General features: G+C 35.2%; 1 pseudogene; it reads left to right on the forward strand.

The window, feature by feature from the left end:
* Positions 1-6,477: 6,477 nt before the first annotated feature.
* On the forward strand, positions 6,478-7,323 carry LOC123576596 (annotated as a pseudogene).
* Positions 7,324-22,993: the final 15,670 nt, after the last annotated feature.

Genomic DNA, 22,993 nt, shown 5'->3' on the forward strand with positions numbered 1-22,993 from the left:
GGAACAGAGTGAGGGAGACACAGAATCTGAAGCAGGCTCCAGGCTCAGAGCCCTAGGTGAGGCTTGAACCCATGAACTGTGAGATCATGACCTGAGCTGAAGTCAGATGCTTAACAGGGGCACCCAAGCATCGCTAAATAGTTGTTTTTATGCTCTAGGAGTTTAAGGATCTAGGCTAAGGGCTGGCTCTTAGCTCCAAAGAATTTTTTAATATCTGTATCTTTACTTTCACAAAAAGTCTTAGATTTTTTGATATAGCTGGTTACACATGATTTCATGTCATAAGCCCTGTCATGTATTTATGAATTTGCGATGCATCTAATAGAGTTACACTCACTTGGGTGATATATTACACCCGTTTCTCACATGAGAAAACCAGGATTACAAATTGCATATGAGACTAAGTTTCTAGAGATTCTCATTTCAAATCCAACACTTTTTAATCATTTATCCTACCTTTTAGTAATATCCAGGAATCTGGATGACCTAGAGAACTGTAATTAAAAATGGCTTCTTAGTCAATCAGAGAATTTTCCTTTAATTTCTCTAGGTAATTTACTTAATTCTATAAACAGAAGCAGTTGAAGACTGTTGAGTTATAGGATACATATCATTAAACACTTCCTAAGTATGCTTAAGGTGCAAACAAAAATGGAATAAACCAGAAGAGGAACTTTTGAATCCTCCCATACTTCACACTTGGCTATTTTCTCTTTAAAACACAAAAGTTGTGAACACACGAGATTTTTCTGTTGTTTCTATAATTTACTTTAGCATCGAAACTAATTATTGAGATTACCATATACTTGCCCATGTCCCTCTGGGCCATCACATACACAAGTTAGATAATGTGATATACTCAGTTTAAATTGGTAAATTTCTTACTGGTGCTATAAATCAAGAACAGGCAAGAGACAAATTATCCTGGAGAAAGAGAACTTTCTGGTCTCCTTTGTTACCTGTAAAGCCACAGATATGCTAGACACTAGAACTTGGTGTATTTTAAGAAAATTATTAATAATACCCAGGCTTAAAAAATTTTGTTGGGTCAGGGGTGCCAGGGTGGCTCAGTCAGTTGAGTGTCTGACTTTGGCTCTCAGGTCATAATCTCGTGGTTGGTGATTTTAAGCCCCACGTCGGGCTCCTTTGCTGACAGCTCAGAACCTGGAGCCTGCTTCGGATTCTCTGTCTCCCTCGCTCTGTCCCTTTCCTACTCATACTCTGTCTCTCTCTCTCAAAAATAAATAAACATTAAAAAAATTTAAAGATCTGTTGTGTCAAAATTGTGTAGTGGAATAGAATAAAATTTTGGAGGATTTTATGTTAGTTCTTTTACTTTGAATACAAATAAAAGACTAATTGTGACCACTTACGCTAAAGGCTCCAATGAAATGTGTGGAATAGTATAAAAAATTAGGCTGTAAAATAATAATAATAAGAAATTTTGGTTCTGTTAGGAAGGAGAGTGGTGCCAATTAGCCAGAAATTCATCAAGAATTCTCAGGAAAATGATCCATGTTGTAGTTTGCCTTAATCTGGGATTCTGAGAGATCACACTGATGTACGTACACGTTTTAGTACATACTTTTTACTATCAAGGATTTTAAAAATCAAAGGATTTGAAGAAAATTAGGCTAATAGTTAGGTTATATTTTATAAGTAATAAATTTATATTATATATAGTTTAAGTAGAAGCAATTTAAAATTTTGGGGTTTTTTTAATTTCTAGAGGTCACAGACAATTTAATATACCACTGGATATTTGGAACATGAGTTGTTTAAGTAGCAGTATGTTAATCCTATCCTCACACAGGGCAAATGCTCTGATCCTGATTGGTTTCGTATACGAAAAATGATTTATCATGTTAAGTGCACTTTTAAAAAAGCATTAATAATAAGAAATGTCATTAGTCACCTTCTGGACTGATTTGGAGTGGCTTGATTAGAATATTTTTTTTTACTCCGTGATATTTTGAATCTTTACACATGGATTTTTTATCACTTCTGTGAGACATTTCCCCTCTAAAGAGGTCAAGCCTTGTGTAATTGCTACTCTAGCTTAGTGTACAACCACTGTTATTTTTAAATCTCTACACAAATAATGGGTGGTCCCCAAACTCTGACCATTCTTCAAAATCTAAACTGCATCTGATATAAATAATCTCTCTTCAAGCAAAATAAACTGTAAATGATTTATTCATCTTATTATTTAAAGAAGCATGTTGCAGGGATAGATGAATAGTCTTACGAAAAAATCAGTTACTGACTGAGAAATCTTGTATTAGCTATTTATTCCTGAAAAACAAATCCCAGTCTAGGCTCTGTAGTTCTTATTGAGAGTTCCCCTCCGTGAATTGGGGTTCCATTGTAAATCACAGCAATAGTGCCTTGGATGTCCCTGCCTTTGCTTGGGGAAGACAGAAATGCTTTTGTGTTATATGTAAGGTACTAGTAACTACAAATGGATTAACTGCTGTTGGGGTCATTACTGAGGATGAGGAGATTATAGGCAATGGTTGGCCAGCTAAAATGTAACAGGAAGATTTCTGATGGGCTGCAGTTAAGCTTGGGTCTCTTGGAACTCTTTGTGCAGGCCTCTGGGAACTCCCATTATCTATACATTGTATACAATGTTTAGCAACACAATTGGACACAGAGACCCTTGCTGTAGGTCTCTGATTTAGTCAGTCTTTTGCGATGGTTCGCCTTTAAGTCATGCACTCTTTGTTTTTGCATACCTGAAATGTTAGCGCCGTCTGTACACCTCAAGCCAACTGAGATTTGTGATTGGCCTGACGCTGCAATAAATGAGAATATGAGTGAGGGGAATGGGGTCTTGACCCCCATGCCTTCTCCTCCCTTTCTTAGCAAAGTGTGGAGTAATCTCTCATCCATCAGCCCAGGGTTTGCTGCCATTCCTGGCAAACTACTTTGTTTTAAGTAAAGTAACTATTTTTGTTTGTTGGTCTGTTTTGCTTTAGTATTTTGTTTTGTTCGGCCAGAGGATATTGCTACTAATTCCCAAGAGAAGATCAATAATAATAAGTGTTCCAGGCCAAATGGGACAGGAATTGAGATGTTGTAGTAATGCTAAATTCCTAGTCAGTTATATCCATTGAACACTTACTTGAAATCAAGGCACTATTTTTACTTTAGCACTTCAGGTATATAATCTTACTCTATACTCATAACTATACTGGGCTCTGACTTCTTTGATAAATAAGGGAACTGTACCACAGAGATACAAAGTCAACTTCCAATGTCAGATATCTATAAACAATTTTAAGTCTGGTATTCCCAGTTCAGGGATTTCACTCTCAAAAATACAGTATTACATAGGAACGAGCTAGTCCCTAAATATCTGGCTGGACTGGTTGATACAAATGAGAAGCTTGGGCTTTGGACTAGCCAAGCCACTGCTTTCTTTCTCAACACCTGGAGCCCCAAGCAGGGCATCAAGTGTGTCCTGGTGGGGGATGGGTATATAAATAAAACTTGCCTACTGATCAGTCACACAACCAACACATCTCCTGGAGAATATATCTCTACTGTGTTTTATAACTGTTTTGCCAATGTGATGGGACATGGGAAACAGGAGAATCTTGATGGAATACAACTGGACAAGGAGATTAAGACACTTTATACCTTCTGTCTTGTCCACAAACGGACACATTCTTAGTTTGTTCTTCTCCTTTGAGTCTTAAATCATTTGACAATCTCTGCAACGTGGTATCCTGAAGTGCAACACTATTGACTCGACACCCTTCTCCTCCTAGAGGGAACTTGGATCATATTGATGATGAAGACCTGAGAAACTGTAAGAGAAGATCGTTCCCCTCACTGCCCACAAGACTTTGCCGTGACTGAGGGGTTCTGGGCTGCAGAGTGACTGAAGTACCTGGTTATCACACTTCAAGGCAGTTTTTGATGAAGCTTCTACAGCAGTTTCCTGGACACTCATCACGAAGAGGGAGGGAGGGGTGCCTTGGTGTCTCAGTCCATTAAGCATCCGCTTCTTGGTTTCGGTTCAAGTTATCTCACGGTTCATAGGAATGAGCCCCATGTCAGGTTCTGCACTGAGAGTGTAGGGCCTGCTTGGGATTCTCTTTCCCTCTCTCTCTGCCCCTCCCTACTTGCTCTCCGTCTTTCTCTCAAACTAAACAAATAAACATTGAAAACAAAAACAAAAACAGAATAGGGAGGGAATATGTCAGCTTGTAAATATCTGAGCCTCTCCTTCCTTATGCAGTCCCTCTTGGAACCTATGTACGCTTTGCTCAAAACTGGTGGAGACGTCACATTCGATGCCAAAATTTCGTTACAGATTGGCTCAAATAGTTTTATGGAAAAACTAATCAGAAATTACTGAATTTTGTTTGTTTAAAGTATGGGTTCGAGCCCTAAAATGACAAGCCTTCTTAAAGACTCGTTTTTCTGTTCTTGTAATTTTTTTTTTTAATATTTATTTATTTTTGAGAGAGAAAGAGACAGGGTGCAAGCAGGGGAGGGGAAGAGAGAGAGGGAGACACAGAATCTGAAGCAGGCTCCAGGCTCTGAGTTGTCAGCACAGAGCCCGACACGGGACTCAAACTCACGGCGTGTGAGATCATGACCTGAGCCGAGGTTGGAGGCTTAACCAACGGAGCCACCCAGGCGCCCCAAGACTTACTTTTCAGTAGTCCCTACCCTCGCTTTGCTCGAGTTACCAAAATACCCTCTGAACTGAGTTGTGTTGTGTGCTACACAAACTATGCACTAGACTCTTACAGACTTTTGTCTTGAAGGAGCCTGTAACTTCTGATACTAGGAAATTCTGACACTAATGAAGTATGCTGTTCTTAGCTGTGGGTGTACTGGAGTGGAGTGGGTGAAGTATTTGACATGATCAAACAATGATGACAGTATTTGACAAAATACGAAGTGGAAATTAATGTACACTACACTGCACCCAGAATAAGCTGAATAAAAGTGTCACAGGTAAAATTTTTAAAAGGTTATTCTCTGTCAGATTGTTGGTATTATCAGTGTTATCTGAGGATGTTCCTTTTTCTTACACATGCCACCTTTCCCCTAATTGGGTATTTAATTTCCTCTGAATCATTGCTAACTTAGTAAGTATATTTCTTCTCTTCTCTTCAATGAGAATTAGGTCTCTGTCTTATAAAATGTTTCTGAATTGTAGTAGAACTTTTTTTTTTGTAGATTAGCAAAAATGCATTCTTGTTTTCATATTACCTTATTCAAAATTAATACATTCTTGCCTTAGTTTTCTAGTAAGTAGGTGTAAAAACCATGTGTTGCAGGTTTACAGTTTGTAAGATATTTTATTTTTAGACTATGAATCTTAGTATCACTGTCTTGCCAGATGATTAACAGTGAAACTGACCCTACTCTACCTCCCCTGCATGGACAGATACTTCTATTGTTGCTTTGCCTAAAAATGGTACTCTGTGAGGTTTTGAAAACTCAGTGCCAGAAGGAACAATGTGCAGTACAATTTACACACTGGAAGAATACAGTGTTGGACCTTTGAACCACTTTTAAGAACAAGAGTTTTAAATTGATCGTTGCCAAATTATGGAGTGTCTTTACATATTGATCTGTTGCTAATCCAAGTAGCATGTTTTGCGTGCATGATTTAATCCTTGAATCATAAAAGGATTTTATTAATCTCTGAACTCAAAACTGTATAAAAGGTTATACACTGTGACCAAGGTTGAACTTCTATAGTTTACTATAGAAACAAATGTTTACGTTTAGATATGTTTCTGGACATGTGCATATCCACAGGTTAGAGTACACACTTACATACCCTTTGTCACCTGGGAAGACCGTTGAGCAACAACACTGTATCATCAGTGAGCACCTTTAAGGCCCAGGTCTTCGTTTGTAATCCGTGTCTCTAGTATAAAGAACTCAGGCTCCTTGGAAAATGACTAGTTCCATGATTTGGAGGCGGGAAATATACAAGATGGGTCTGGAGCATCTCATGTTGCCAGAAATTAAGGACGTGCTCAAAAACAAGCAATAACAAATAGCCAGAAGAACAACCAAAACACATGGGTGAGGATATGTTAAAGGGACACCAGAGCTGACTAAACTTCTGATGGCCAAAGTTGGAACCAAAAAAAAAAAAAAGAAGAAGAAGAAGAAAGACTCACTGAATTATAACTCAAAGTATAAACTAAATATCTCTGAGTCCATATTGATACAAAGTATTAATTAAATAAATGACTTGAGAAAAGAGGTGAATCCGCATGCTGGAAAATTCACAACATTTATATGGACCCACTGTCTTCAAGGAAGGAGAGCATAACTTCCCATTCCTTAAATATGAGCTGCACATAGTGAGTTATTAGCAAAATGACAGTATTGAAAGCAGAAGGAAGAACAACCTTGCCTTTCTGCACTACCCAGGAAGGTGTCTATACAGCCTTGTTCTGTGTTCCTATAGTAACTTTAAGGGAAACTTTGACAATGCCTGGAGCCCTTGATGTCCCGCAAATGAAGGAGGAGGATATCCTCAAATTTCTTGGGGTAGGAACTCACTTAGGTCTCACCAGCCTCGACTCCCAGATGAACAGTACCTCTACAAAAGGGAAAGTGATGGTATCTACATCATAAACCTGAAGAGAATCTGGGAGAAGCTTTTGCTGGCAGCTCGTACCATTGTTGCTATTGAAAATCCTGCCGGTGTCAGTGTCCTGTCATCTAGGAGTACTGACCAGTGAGCTGTGCTGAAGTTTGTTACTGCTACTGGAGCCACTCCTGTTGCTGGCTGTTTCACTCCCAAAACCTTCACCAACCAGAAGCCAGGCAGTCTTCCAGAAGCCAAGACTTCTGGTGGTTACTGATCCCGGGGCTGACCACCACCAGCCTCTCAGAGTGCCTACCGTCACTCTGTGTGGCACAGACTCTCCCCTGTGCGATGTGAACATTGCCATCCCTTGCAGTGACTCAGTGGGTCTGATGGGGTGGTTGCTGGCTTGGGAAGTTCTGCGTATGTGTGGCACCATTTCCTGGGAAGACCCATGAGAGGCGATGCCTGATCTTGCAGATTTTGAAGAGATCGAAACTGAAGGGCAAGCTGTTGCTGAAAAAGCTACGACCCGAGGAGGAATTTCAGGGTCAGGGGACTTGTCCAGCTCCTGGGTTCGCTGCTACACAACCTGAAGTCACAGACTGGTCTGAAGGTGTGCAGGTATGGATATTAAGCGGTTCCCTATTAAAGACTAGAGTGTTCAGCCTGCCATTGAGGACTGGTCTGCGTCTCCCACTGCTCAGACCCCTGAACGGGCACAAACCACCCGTGAGTGGTCTTAGCTGCTTTTCCACAAGGGCAAACAAAATGGAAATAAGGTTGATGGAACACAAACCATTTCTAAAAAAAAAAAAAAAAAAAAAAAAGAGCAACCTTAACAACCTTCATAGTGGCAAAAACTGGTAAACACTATTATCTCAACCACATGATCAAGATCCACACGAACAGTGATAAATTGTGTACACGGGACATCCTTGGTATGGTATTAATACGTTGATAAAAATGTCATGGTAGCTCGTCTGTCTTTCTCCAGAAAACCCTTAATTGTAAGTCTAATCATGAAATAATAATCAGTAAATTTCATTAGAGGGGCAATCTACAAAAAATAACGTACCAGTATTCCTCACAACTTTTAAGGTCACCAAAAACAAGGAAAATCTGAAAAACACTCTTGTCAAGAAAAAGCTAAGGAGATGTAACGACGGAAAGAAATATGGTATCCTAGATGGGATCTAGGATAACTAAAAAAATGACATCAGGAAAAAACTAAGGAAAACTGAAAACTTACGAGATAAAAATAAAAATGGATAGAACCTCTCCAGTTAAGTAGAGACTTCATTTTGGGGCAGCAACTTCTGTGTGTATCAATGAGAATATCATAGTATGGATTCAGCTGAGGAGGAAAACGGCCTTCTATTCAGCATTATACCAGCATATTCATTCACTTAAAAATAACTGTTATATACCATTATATTTTCTTGGATTTTGAAGGAAAAATTGCTGGTGGCGTGTATTATAATTAACAGTAGTTCCTTAGACAGGAAGAATGTAAGCTACGTTTCTTTGCCTGCCACAAATTGCAAGAACATCCCCAGATTAAAAACAAAACATAAGAAAAAACACAATTCATTGGTAAATATGTTTTTAAAGATTGGTAAATAGAATCATTTAAAGAAGACACCCATTTCTAACCTAATGCCCAATTAGTAACTCTTAAAAAAGAAGCAAGTGACAATGCCTTAGAATACTGGAGATCAGAAAGCTTAATTCCACATCCCTTATCCTTGAAGTGTTCATACTAATCAGTACAAACATCATCATTTTGTTAATTGTGCTTCTTTTTTTTGCTATAAGTTACATGTTTGTTATATAAAATGTATGACATCATGTGCTCACAAATAATACTATGCCTTAGTGAAATACTATGCCTTAGGCAATTTATAAAAACACTCAAATTTATGTGTATGTTAATTTAGCTTTAATATAAGTTTATATCACCAAAATATATGCAAAATAAAACTAAATAAGAGTTAGTATTGACAATGAAGATATGAATAGAAAAAGTTGGTTTGTTAGACCAATAGTGATTTATTTTATAGTTATATATTTACACATTATAATAATTTATTGATTTCTGATAAAGCATTTTTTGTGTTTGAATCATTTTTCATTGATAATGTCAACTCTTTGTATATGAACTAGTAGATTCCATTTGTTATTTAGCAACTCTAATAATGCTGTACAGTCAGCAGTTATATCAATTTATTTGTCAGGATGAGTTTCTATAAGTTGTATATTACCATATATAAGATACTCCCTAAATTTAAGTGAACAAATAAAAATAAATTCTTACTATTCATCTCTCATCTCATATAGTTACAAAAAATGTGTTTTTTTCTTGTAATGAGAACCTTTAGGATCTACTCTCTTAGCCCTTTCAAATATATCATACAACGGTGTTGACTATAGTCATGGTGCACATTACATAAGGTAACTAAAAATGTGGTTGTTGACTAAACGCAAGTTAACTAAACTTTGTGTGGTAATCATTTTATATATGTATATGTATATATGTATACATATGTTAGGTTATTATGTATTATATCTTAAACTTACATAGTACTACATATCAATTATATTTCTATAAAACTGAAAAAGTGGCCATTTTGAATAATTCAAGTAAGATAATTCAAGTAAAAGATTTATGAACATGTTTTATTTACTTTGGGGTAAATACCTAGGAAAGGAATTGTTGCATTGTATTACTTTAACTTTTAAAAATTAAGAAACTGCCAAATATTCTCTAAAGTAGCTGTTTTCTTTCTAATACTTGGTTTTATCAGTTTAAAAACATTTTTTTTAACAATTCCATTGTATGTTTCATATAGTTGTCCTGTTTTCTAGTTGTTTAAGTGAGCAAGGGAGAAGGGACAGTAATCCTAGTTTTTGTTGCTCAATTATAGACAAAAAACAGAGGTCTCAACTTGTTAAATAATATTAGTGCTTTCAATCAGGAAATAACTACATTATTTAATATAGTAGCACTAGCATTATTTAATATAATTTTTAAAAAAAATAGCAATCTGAGAACAAGAAATATTACTATAATCAAAGGCCATAACAAGATTGCTGAAATTAAGTGTGTGTGTGTGTGTGTGTGTGTGTGTCTGTCTGTCTGTGTAGGCTTTAAACAATAAGATCAATATTACTAAAATCAGAACTATTTGGGAAAAAAAAAGGAACAATAAAATATGGAGGCAAATAAACTGGGAAATCTGTTACCAGAATAAGTGTAGCAGCAGGAGGAAAAGGATCCCATGAGTAGCATTAACAATTAAATGAAGAATGAAATTTTATAGGAGTTTAAGAAAGAAGTGGGGTGTAAGACTGGCAAGATTATTACATCATTAAGACCCAAACAGTCTTTACACAAAAGATCCATATTGACTTGGATTTTTTTCCCCAATAATAGCATTTCTCGCTGCTTGGTAGGCTGACAAATGCACACTTAAAGGCAATTCCTATGAAATTTTTGGTTAAGACCTCTCTTCTAAGAACAGTAAACATAAATCTTTATTAACTATAAAATGTAAAACTGCTGTTTTCTCTTATCTAACATACTGTAAGAGCTATTACTAATAATATATTCTAAGCACCATTTCTTATTTATCACATGTATTTCTTCATGTTAGTTTAAATAACTTGCCTGAAGTCTCAGAGCTAGTAAGCATCCTTTGCAAAATAGGGCCTTGAAGCTGCCTGAGCCTATTACTGGCATTCATCCTCTATGCTAGTTGTGAGCAATTAAGATAATAAATATCAAATCAGCATAACCTATTTTCATCGTTCAAATATGCCACCCAGGCCAATCTGTAGTTTAAGGGCTAGGAATGGAAAAATATGCTCACAGAGAGTGCCCTGATTAGATTCCCCCCAAATCCTGGGGCACCTGGGTGGCTCAGTCAGTTGAGCCCTGGACTTTGGATCTCAGGTCATGATCTTCTGGTCTTGAGATGGAGCCTGATGTTGGGCTCCACACTGGGCGTGAAGCCTGCTTGGGGTTCTCTCTACCCCCTCCCTTCCCCACTTGCATGCATGACTACCCTCAAATAATAAACAAACAAACAAACAAACTCCCCCAGATCTAATGTTTGTGAAAATGTAGTCACAAATATCTTTGAAAATTACTGTAGGATTAAAAAATTATCTCTGAAATCTAATTTTGTAGGAACAGTAATTAAATTACTTTTATTGTTTCTTTGATATCTAGCCCTACTCTAATATTATACACACATGCACATGCACACCCACACCCACACACACACACACACACAAATGTTGGTTTCTCTATTAATAAAATAAATCTAGGATAATAAGAATTCTCATTCCTTTCTCTTATAAATATATATATTTTTTCTGATGTTAACATCATGTAATTGAAGAATTTCTCAAATCAGAAAACTTAAATCTTAATTCAACCAAAATTGAATTTGAATGTTATAGCATTTTTATAGTGTTGAACCCTACCAAACTAATCATATGAAAAAGCTGTTCCTTGCTTAAGGCTTCCATGGATAGGTGTTTTGATTATCTGTATTTCCTTAACTAAATTGAAAACTTGTCTAATGATAAGTAGGAAAGTATCCTGAGCCAGCCAAGATAAGTTTTTTTTTTTTTTAATTAAACCATAAATAGAATCCAAGCCATAATATACAGCCTGTTTTTATGGAATGCAATTCCAGTTACCTCAAATTCTCATTTAATATAACTTTATGTCTGATTCTGTCTTAAACACATTAAAAATGGAATCTTTGTATGTCTTTGAAGTGTAGCCTGATAAAAAAATACTGATTTTTTTCTATATTCATTCTTATTTTTCCTTGTAGTTACTTTCTCATTGAAAAGCTTTATCTCCTATTAATTTATTCCCATTGATAACAAGAAATAATCTGTGTTTCCTATAATTTTACTACAGAGTTCCGTATTTTCCTGAGATTCACTGGCCTGGGTAAATGAAAAATATCTGTACATTTGAGGTTGGACCACTAAGTTATAGCTGCACTCCACTCAACAACATTAGTCTAGTATTAAAGAATTATTTAAATTCAAAATTCCTGGGAGAAATAGTTTTACTTTGTTTTTAAGATATAATGTTCCCATGTATCTTTTAAAAATGCCTAGCCAATTATATTGCACATACTAAAGTGACAAGTACCCATACCAAATCGTGGACTTGCCTAAATTGAAGCTGGTAGGGCATGAGGTCTTAGAAGCATTTTGCTTTCTGATTGATTGAACATTCGAGGATTTTCAATAAACAGATATGCCATAAAACTCGTGCTCAATTCTTAAAAAATGTTTCTTACAATACATCACATTTTGATATAATAAAATCCACACCAAATTGTGGCAAATTTCATCAATACCGTTTATAATCTAATGGGAATTCAAGTTGGTAAGTTGTGCTTTTTCTGCATGTCTTACATTATTTATACATAGAGGTAGTTCTGTTTTTTAACTTCCCTGTTGTAACTGAAAACACAAAATGAAAGGTGTTTTTCATAAATTTAATCGAGCACAAAATCAGTTGCAGGAGCAAGTAAATGCAGTTGAGACCTCAAAGTCTCACTCTGCTGATTTTAACTGTGATGCATGACAAGTGCATCGCAAAATCACTTTGAAAAAATGAAATGATGTGAATGTATCTATCTATCTTCTATCTATCAATCTTTTAATCCATTTATCTCTCCATCCATCCACCTGTTTATCGATGTGTGTGTGTCTATAGTGATTATCAAGAAATTGATATACATGTGTACATTTACCCCTGCAGAAAATCAAACCTTGGAGAATTTGTTAGTTTTGAATTTTTCTTAAAACTGTTTAAAATGATACCTCTAAATCTCTTCAACCTATGTACTTGTGGAGTAAATTTATCTTCCTGATCCATCTTCTATATTAATTACATATTACATAGCCCTTCTTTGCCAAATCATGCAGAGTGTGGTTAAAAGAAAAGAAAATGATCTAGTAAGGAATTAAAACACGCTACAAAAGGCACAGTGTTACCTCTTTTTCTAGAGGCTTTATTTCCCTTTTTAAATTGTTTTTCATTCTTTTCAACATGCACACTCGGATTTTTGTATTTGACCTTAGACTTAGAAGTTTATCTGCAGACATTGCTTGGAAATGACTTTACAGTAAAAACAGTAATGTACACCCAAGGGCATCTGGGGAAGAAATTAGAGTTTTAGAAAAAAAGTGAATTCTCTATTAATTTCTCACACTGCATAATATGACATCTACTGTGGGGCGTGTTGTACTCCAGTGGCCATGAGATACGGAGTCCAGTTTGATAGACTTGTACCTTCAATAATTTCATTCTTCCTATAGAGACAGGACCCCAAAGGGCAGCGTTGGGCATTTGTTCATTTACTGTGAGAGTATTTGAATAGCACCTCACGGGGTTTTACTTCATGTCTTTGCCTCTGTGATACTTATTTGAGACACTGTGACGACTGTGATGGGCTGTGTATTATACCACTGCCAGTTGACTGATGGCATTTTGATTTATGTGACTTTTTCTGTTGAGCTGGAAGGGAAAGAATCATTGTTTGTTTTGTTTTGTTTTGTTTTTCTCTTGCAAGGAATCATTTTAGATAGAGAAAAGTGTAACCTTTTAAGTTTTATTACAACAAAAACATGCCAACAAATGCAGTAATAAGTCTTAATCCTTCTGAGCTACATATTCTTATTTATGGGCTATATTTGCGGTGCTGCCTGTTACTGGTAGTTTTGCCAAACTGCTATACTGAATGGTCTCTCCTTCAGTGTTTAAAAATTACATTCTCAATATTATATTTTACTGTGCCTGGTGGGCCTTTAATATTACAGAAGTTTGGATGTTACATGCTTAGACTTCAAAAATCTCCATTCGTTATCCTAATGATAAAATTGCACGTAATGTTTCATATATTAGGGCTTCTTCCATTTTAGAGATTCCCAAGAAGGAAACAATCCCTAAGTGTTCTTTCATTACATAAACAACTTTCTTTTAGTCATGAAGAATGTACTAACAAGTATTCCTGAGAATGATCCTTTGATATTTTCAAAATACAAAAAATGCATTCTAAGTTATTAAAACGTGTTAATTAAATTCAGTATAGTTTTACTAACATGAGTTTTTATTAGATACTATCTGAAATAAATTAACCAGATATTGCAACTGTTTGTGGATTACCAACCATATATTAGATTCCTTCAGCATATGATTTGCATTTACACTTCGCAGTAATACTTAGTGCTAAGTGTTTTCTTTTTAAAAAAAAAAAAACCAGGTAAAAGAAAGATGCAAGGCAGTTAAGGCAAACACAGTATATGGAATCCTTTTTGGTGAACCTGGGTCCCTTAGTGGACCTGGTTTTCAATACCAATTATTCAAACTTGAAATCTGGTATTCTTGCAAGTAAACCACAGCTGAGCAAGACTCTTTACTAGTAAACTCTTTGTGTTAACTACAAGTTGTCATTTTCATTATTTGAGGTAGTTTCCAACCTATATATTGGGTTATACGGGGGCATAGACAGACAACAGCACATACATATCTGATTGTGGTTGAAGGCATGGCATTTTCACAGATACCTGCAGTTTGTGCTTAATATTTATTCTACTCTTTGGTATATTCTGTGATACTCAGAAGAATTCTGGCCCACACTTACATTGGCATCTGTCTTATGGTGTCAAAATGTAATCGAGAGTAGGAACTGAGCTGACATGTTGACAGTTGAAGCTGCAAGAGATCATTTCTTTGATAAATTCGTCCTTTGACTTGTGATTCAAGAACTGTGTTTATCTTCGGGGCATTGTATTTAAATTCTAATAATTAATACGTTCTCTCTCTTAAGAACATTTTTTTATTTAGTTATAAAGAATGTGGGATGAATTTAACTATCATTTTTAAATTAACATTTAAAAGTGGAAGACGTGTAAATGATTATGGACCCCTTTGCATTGTTTTTAATAATACATCTATTGAAAACGAGTGTATATATATAAATTTTACTCTCTTCATTTGTACAGTTCAGTTGTTTTTAGTGTCTTGAGGGTTGTACGACCATCACTACTATTTTTACAATATTTCACTGTCCCCAAAGGAAATCTCATACCCATTAAACAGTCACACTCTATTCTCACAGTCTCTAGCCCCCTAGCAACCAATAATCTACTTTTTGTCTCCCATTTCCTAATCTGAAAATTTTCCTAATCTGGACATGTTCCAAAAATGGAATTACATAATAGGTGATTTTTTTTTTACTGTCGTCTTTGCTTAGAATAATGCTTTCAAAGTTCATCTATGTTGTAGCATGAGTCACTCCTTCTCTTTTTCTAATAGCTAAATAATATTCTATTCTATAGAAATACCACATTTTTTTTTCCATTCCTCAGATAAGGGAGGGATTTTTGGGTTATCTTCATTTTTTGCTGTTATGAGAAATGCCACTGTTAACATATACATATAATGTTCGGGTATACGTATGTTTGCAATTAAGTTGAGATAATATGTAAGAGTTCAATTTTTGGGTCATATGTTTAACATTTTTAGGAACCATCAAACTGCTTTCCAAAATGGTTAAACCATTTGACAGTCCCACCACCGGTGTGTGAAATTTACCATTTCTCTGTGGTTTTGCCAACATTTGTTACCGTTTTTAGCCATTGTAATAAGTGTGAAGCATATCTCATTGTAATTTTTCTTTGCATTTCTCTAATAATTCTGTTGAGCATCTTTGGATTTGTTAATTGGACATTTATGTGTCTGTGGAAAAATGCCTGTTCAAATTCTTTTCCATTTTCCAATTGAGTTATCTTTCTATTGTTGAATTATAAGTATTCTTTATATATTTTGGATGTAAGTTCCTTATCAGACATATGATTGGCAAATATTTTCTCCTATTTTCTAGGTTTTTTTTTTTAATTCCTCGATGGTGTCCTTTGGTGCATATGCCTTTAACTTTGAAGAAGTCCAGTGATGTATTTTATTTAGACTTTTTTTGCTTGTGTTTTCTTATTGTATCTAAGAAACTATTGTCAACTCAAGGCCATGAAACTTTGTTCCTATGTTTTCTACTAAGAGTTTTATGTATTTACCTCTTAGATTTAATTGTGTTTAATTAAACGCAGTTTAATTTTTACATTTTGTGTGAGACAGAGGTCCAAATTTTTCTCTTTTGCTTTGTCTTTTTCCTTTTTAGTCTTTTTCTTTCTCTATTTTTTTCATGTGTGTAGATACTTGGTCTAACCATCTGTAGGAGACAATATATTCCCTTATTGAATTGTCTTGGTATGTTGTCAAATATCAATTGGCCATAAATGTAAGGATTTATTTGGATTCTCAGTTTTAATCCATTGATCAGTATGTCTATCCCTATGCCATTATGCCATTATCACACTCTGTTGATTATTGTCAGTTTGCAGTAACATTTGAAATCAAGAAAAGTGAGTTTTCCAATTTGTTGTTCTTTATCTAGGTTTTTTTTTTTTTTTTGACTAATCTGAGTCCCTCAAATTTTCTTAGTAATTTTATGAATGTGTTGTTTACTTTTGAAGGAAAAAAAACCGCATCTGGAATACTGATAAGGATGAATTTGGACGTTCTTGCTATTTTAATAACATTTCTCTGATGACGTCAGACGTTTTTACATTTGGTTCTCATTTAACTTCTCTCAGCAGTGTGTAGTTTTAAGTGTACAACTCTGCATTTTTGTTACTTGTAAGCACAAGTATATTATTCTTTTTGGTACCATTGTAATTAAGACTATTTTCTTACTTTCGTTGGGCATGTTTATTTATGCCTCTGTGAGCATATTAATAGTTTCGAGATTTCCAGATGTCAATATCTCTGTAATTATTGGGAATTTTCCTTAAGTATTAATATCAAATTATTTATTTGTTTGTTTGTTTGTTTATAATTGAAATTCAAGTTAGTTAACATACAGTGTAGTCGTGGTTTTAGGAGTAGAACCCAGTGACTCATCTATTACATATGATACCCAGTGCTCATCCTTACAAGTGCCCTCCTTAATCTTCGTCACCCTTTTAACCCGTCCCCCCACCCACCACCCCTCCAGCAACCCTCAGTTCTGTTTGTAAGAATCTCTTATGGTTTGCCTCCCTCTCTCTTTTTATCTTATTTTTCCTTCCCTTCCCCTGTGTTCATCTGTTGTTTCTTAAATTCCACATATGAGAGAAATCATATGATATTTGTCTTTTCTCTGACAGACTTATTTTGCTTACCATAATACCCTCTAGTTCCATCCACGTTGTTGCAAATGGCAAGATTTCATTATTTTTCATCACTGAATAATATTCCATTGTGTATATATAACGCATCTTCTTTATCCATTCATTAGTTAATGGACATTTTGGCTCTTTTGCTAATTTGGCTATTGTTGCAGGACTGATACAAACATTGGGGTACACGTGCACCTTTGAATCAGCATTTTTGTATACTTTGGAGAAATACCTTGTAATGCAATTTCTGGGTCAGAGGGTAGTTCTATTTTAATTTTTTTGAAGACCCTTCATACTGTTTTCCAGAGTGGCTGCACCAGCTTGCATTCCCACCAACAGTGCAAAAGAATTATCCTTCCTCTGCATCCTTGCCAACATCTATTGTTGCCTGCGTTATTAATTTTAGTCACTCTGACAGGCGTTAAGTGGTATCTCACAGTGGTTTTGATTTGCATTTCCCTGCTGATAGGTGATGAGCATGTTTTTACGTGTCTGTTAGCCATCTGTATGTCTTCTTTGGAAGAGTGTCTATTCATGTCTTTTGCCTATTACTTCAGTGGATTATTTGTTTTTGGGTGTTGAGTTTGATAAGTTCTTTATAGATTTGGGGTAATAACCCTTTAGCTGATATGTTATTTGCAAATATCTTCTCCCATTCTGTCGATTGCCTTTTAGTTTTGCTGATTGTTTCCTTCACTGTGCAGATTTTTCTTTTGATGAGGTCCCAATAGCTCATTTTTGCTTTTGTTTCCCTTGCCTCCAGAGACATGTCCAGTAAGAAGTTTTGCAGCTGAGGTCATAGAGGTTGATGCCTGTTTTCTCCTCTAGGATTTTGATAGTTTCCTGTCTCACATTTAGGTCTTTAATCCATTTTGAATTTATTTTTGTGTATGGTGTAAGAAAATGGTCCAGTTTCATTCATCTGCATGTTGCTGTCCAGTTTTCCCAGCACTATTTACTTAAGAGACCTAAGAGACTTTTTTCATTGGATAGTCTTTCCTATTTTGTCAGAGATTAGTTGGCCAAAATCAAATTATTTTCACTTCTTTTTCCAGAGAACAGTTATAGATGCTGCACTACAATAATGATAATGATAATAAAATCTGAAGTCCTGTGGGTTAAATGGTATGAAAATTCAGGCAAAGGATCATTCTGTGATATACTACAGCTTATGTAAATAAAAATAATCATTTACAAATTAGGGGAATAAAAATGGATTAAATTAAGCCTTTCAGGGAGTGGCAGCCTGTCAGGGTAAAGAGAATACATAAAAACATAAATTTAGACTCCATTTAATTGAGTGACCTTTTCATGTTGTTGCAAAATACAGATAGACACATATTTATATTTTACTTTTAAGTAGGCCTTGCTTTCTGGGTCTTATTTCTTGTCATATCAAATAATATTCTCCAATTTGATTCTAAATAACATTCTACTTGAAGAAAATACCACTAAATGATTTCCTAAGTAGGTAGGTAAGTAAATTTGTGGGATCACCAATGAAACCAAGATTCAAACACCTGAAACCACCCTTATCTCTGAAAACAGTAACTACTTGAATTTATGCATATTTAGGTTCTTAATGTTTCTTTAAAAAGTTTTGGTAATATTTACATAATAACTTGGATCAATAATAGTAGCATTCATATATCACAGTATATTTCATTTCATAGCAACGCTTTAAGATAAGTTTCATCATCCCCTCTTTGAAGAATCCCCTCATTAAAAAAAACAGGATTGGCAAAATTGAAAAGGAAGGAGACATGACTTGGCTCTTGGATTCTGATCTCCATAATCTCTCTACATCAGTACTGCCATTCCCCTCTCTTCCTGGAATGGGAATTTTAATTCTGTCTTCTCATGAGAGGCTGTACTAAAATGAAAATGCATATGGCTTGAGAATATGTGAATAATATTCATATAAAAGTAATATGGCAAAATTTTGAAAAGCTCAAAAATATTTACGAAGCTACAACTTTTTATGAATTTGATCACAGCATTTACAAAAGGTCTTAGAGGTAGTCTGCTTGAAGCCAATCATTACACACTTGAGGAAATTGAAACCTGAAGAGGTTAAACCACTTTTGGGTGGTCAACAGCTAAGAAACAGTGCAATCAGGGATATAAAACAGGCAAAATAGAAACCTTATTTGAACTGGAACAAGTTGTCAGGCCAAACTGCTAGGATTTGAAAAGAAGATCTGTCAGATGCCTATTGTGTAGTATTAGGCAATTTTCTAAAATGTCTTTGCTTCAGTTTCATCATCTGTAAAATAGAAATGGCAATAATAGCACCTTCTCCCAGGGATTCCTGAGGATATGTGAGTTAATACATAGACAATATTTCTTACCAAATCTTAATCAATTAATGACATTTTTGTTTATACTCCAGCCCATAGGCTTTATCTTTCCTATAAACATAAATTTATTTCCTTCCAAAAATGATTCATATCCAAAGTAAGTATGTGTTTACTTTTCCAAATTTGTGGCAGTACTTATAATCACCACCTTTCCTAATGTCATTGATGTGAAAAATTTGAATGTTGTCATTTGAATGTTCGTAGCTATTCCAGTTGTTAAATTTGTAGATTCTTATAGACAGATTTTGGAATACCTCTGTCCCAGAACATTAACTGACAGGCTTGCACATTTTTTTCACAACTATTAATGACAGGACTAAGAACTACAGCAAAATAAAACTGCATAGACCATGAGTTTGCATTGAAGACTTAGTTATTTCTTATAATAATTGGAGGATTTTAGTAAGTAGTGTTAGACTAATACATAGATGAGAAAACGATGGTTTGTGGGTCATACAGCCCATTACCTATGTTTGTAAATAAAAAATAACTGGAAAACAGTCATACACATTCATTGAAGTCTTGTCAGTGACTGATTTTGCACTGCATTGATAGAGTTCAGTAGTCATAAGAGAGATGATATGGGCCACATACCCTAAAATATTTATTCTCTGGTCCTTTCGAGGGGGAAAAAATGCTAAATCCTGGTTTAATCCCACAGATTAAGTCAAGTTAATGCATGCCAGTTTACTCCTGGATTATCTCATATACTACAGGTAGGTGCCATATGATTTCTGCTGGGGTAAACCGATATGCCACAAAATGCTTTTAGGAAATTATTTGATAGTATGTGTCACAATCTGCTAATATATAACCAAACTGATAAAAAATGAAGTTAATATAAATATTATTGTGCTTAATGTAATATAAACCAGAGGAGATATATACTCATGTATGTAAATATATGCATTATATATGCCCTAATATATAATAACATAGTGTTATAATTATGATTTATTTTGTGCAATTTAATATATAATTTAATGAGGAAAAACTGTATAGTTTGTAAACTGGAACACATAAGAATATTATATTCACTTTAAGTTTAGATATCCAAAAAGTAGAAATATTTCCATAGAATTTGAAGCATGGGTATTAAGTTGTTAGGCATTGTGAAGATTACATATTAAATGGAAATTTAGTTTGAGACATAAATTGAACTTTATGTCTGAAACAGTACAGTATAATTTTTTAGGAAGTTACTACAAATCCAATTAGAAATTTGATTCTAGATAGTACTTAATGGCCTCATGTGTCAGACTATGGCATTTAGAATTTTCCTGTAGGGAATTGTTGTCTATGAACGATTTTTATAAAGGAAGCTGTGTATTACTCAAAAGTTAATTTAAAGTAAATAGGACATAGATTTATAGTTTTTTTTTCAGCTTGCAACAACAGTGAAGGGACTTTAATTAATATCAGAACGTTACTCTATTGATTAGACATTGCTAGGCTTTGCATTATGTTTTTTTTAATTCTGTTTTTTATTTTTTTTAATTTACATACAAATTAGTTAGCATATAGTGCAACAATGATTTCAGGAGTAGATTCCTTAGTGCCACTTACCCATTTAGCCCATCCCCCCTCCCACAACCCCTCCAGTAACCCTCAGTTTGTTCTCCATATTTATGAGTCTCTTCTGTTTTATCCCCCTCCCTGTTTTTATATTATTTTTGTTTCCCTTCCCTTATGTTCATCTGTTTTGTCTCTTAAAGTCCTCATATGAGTGAAGTCATATGATTTTTGTCTTTCTCTGACTAATTTCACTTAGCATAATAGCCTTTAGTTCCATCCACGTAGTTGCAAATGGCAAGATTTCATTCTTTTTGATTGCCGAGTAATACTCCGGGGTGTGTGTGTGTGTGTGTGTGTGTGTGTGTGTGTGTGTGTATGTATGTGTGTATATATATATATATATATATATATATATATATATATATACCACATTTTCTTTATCCATTCATCCATCGATGGGCATTTGGGCTCTTTCCATACTTTGGCTATTGTTGATAGTGCTGCTATAAACATGGGAGTGCATGTGTCCCTTTGAAACAGCACACCTGTATCCCGTGTATAAATGGCTAGTAGTGTAATTGCTGAGTCATAGGGTAGTTCTATTTTTAGTTTTTTGAGGAACCTCCATACTGTTTTCCAGAGTGGCCGCACCAGCTTGCATTCCCACCAGCAGTGCAGAAGAGATCCTATGTCTCCGCATCCTCACCAACATCTATTGTTGCCTGAGTTGTTACCGTTAGCCATTCTGACAGGTGTGAGGTGGTATCTCATTGTGGTTTTGATTTGTATTTCCCTGATGATGATTGATGTTGAGCATTTTTTCATTTGTCACTTGGCCATCTGGATGTCTTCTTTGGAGAAGTGTCTATCCATGTCTTTTTCCCATTTCTTCACTGGATTATTTGTTTTTTGGGTGTTGAGTTTGATAAGTTCTTTATAGATTTTTAGATACTAGCCCTTTGGCTGATATATCATTTGCAAATATCTTCTCCCTTTCTGTCGGTTGCCTTTGAGTTTTGCTGATTGTTTCCTTTGCTATACAGAAGCTTTTTATTTTGATGAGGTCCCAGTAGTTCATTTTTGCTTTTGTTTCTCTTGCCTCCAGAGATGTGTTGAGTAAGAAGCTGCTGCGGCCAAGATCAAAGAGGTTTTTGCCTGCTTTGTCCTCGAGGATTTTGATGGCTTCCTGTCTTACATTGAGGTCTTTCATCCATTTTGAGTTTATTTTTGTGTATGGTGTAAGAAAGTGGTCCAGGTTAATTTGTCTGCATGTCGCTGTCCAGTCGTCCCAGCACCACTTGCTGAAGAGACTGTCTTTATTCCATTGGATATTCTTTCCTGCTTTGTCAAAAATTAGTTGGCCATACGTTTGTGGGTCTATTTCTGAGATCTCTATTCTGTTCCGTTGATCTGAGTGTCTGTTCTTGTGCCAGATCTATACGGTCTTGCTGATTACAGCATTGTAGTATAGCTTGAAGTCTGGGCTTGTGATGCCTCCTGCTTTGGTTTTCTTTTTCAAGATCGCTTTGGCTATTCATGGTCTTTTCTGGTTCCATACAAAGTTTAGGATTATTTGTTCTAGCTCTGTGAAGAATGCTGATGTTACTTTGCTAGGGATTGCATTGAATATGTAGATTGCTTTGGGTAGTATCGACATTTTAACAATATTTGTCCTTCCTATCCAGGAGCATGGAATCTTTTTCCATTTCTTTGTGTATTCTTCAATTTCTTTCATAAGCTTTCTATAGTTTTCATTGTATAGATTTTTCACCTCTTTGGTTAGATTTATTCCTAGGTATTTTATGGGTTTTTGTGCAACTGTAAATGGGATCAGTTCTTTGATTTCTCTTTCTGTAGCTTCATTGTTGGTGTATAGGAATGCAACCGATTTCTGTGTGTTGATTTTATATCCTGCAACTTTGCTGAATTAATGAATCAATTCTAGCAGTTTTTTGGTGGAATTTTTTGGGTTTTCCATATAGAGTATCATATCATCTGCAAAGAGTGAAAGTTTGACCTCTTCCTGGTCAATTTGGATGCCTTTTATTTCTTTGTGTTTTCTGATTGCAGAGGCTAAGACTTCCAATACTATGTTGAGTAACAATGGCGAGAGTGGACAACCCTGTCTTGTTCCTGACCTTAGGGGGGAAGCTCTTAGTTTTTCCCCATTGAGGATGATATTAGCGTTGGGTCATTCATATATGGCTTTTATGATCTTGAGGTATGATCCTTCTATCCCTACTTTCTTGAGGGTTTTTATCAAGAAAGGATGCTGTATTTTCTCAAA

Source organism: Leopardus geoffroyi, chromosome A1 (assembly GCF_018350155.1).
Source record: "Leopardus geoffroyi isolate Oge1 chromosome A1, O.geoffroyi_Oge1_pat1.0, whole genome shotgun sequence".
Taxonomy (NCBI): Eukaryota; Metazoa; Chordata; class Mammalia; order Carnivora; family Felidae; genus Leopardus; species Leopardus geoffroyi.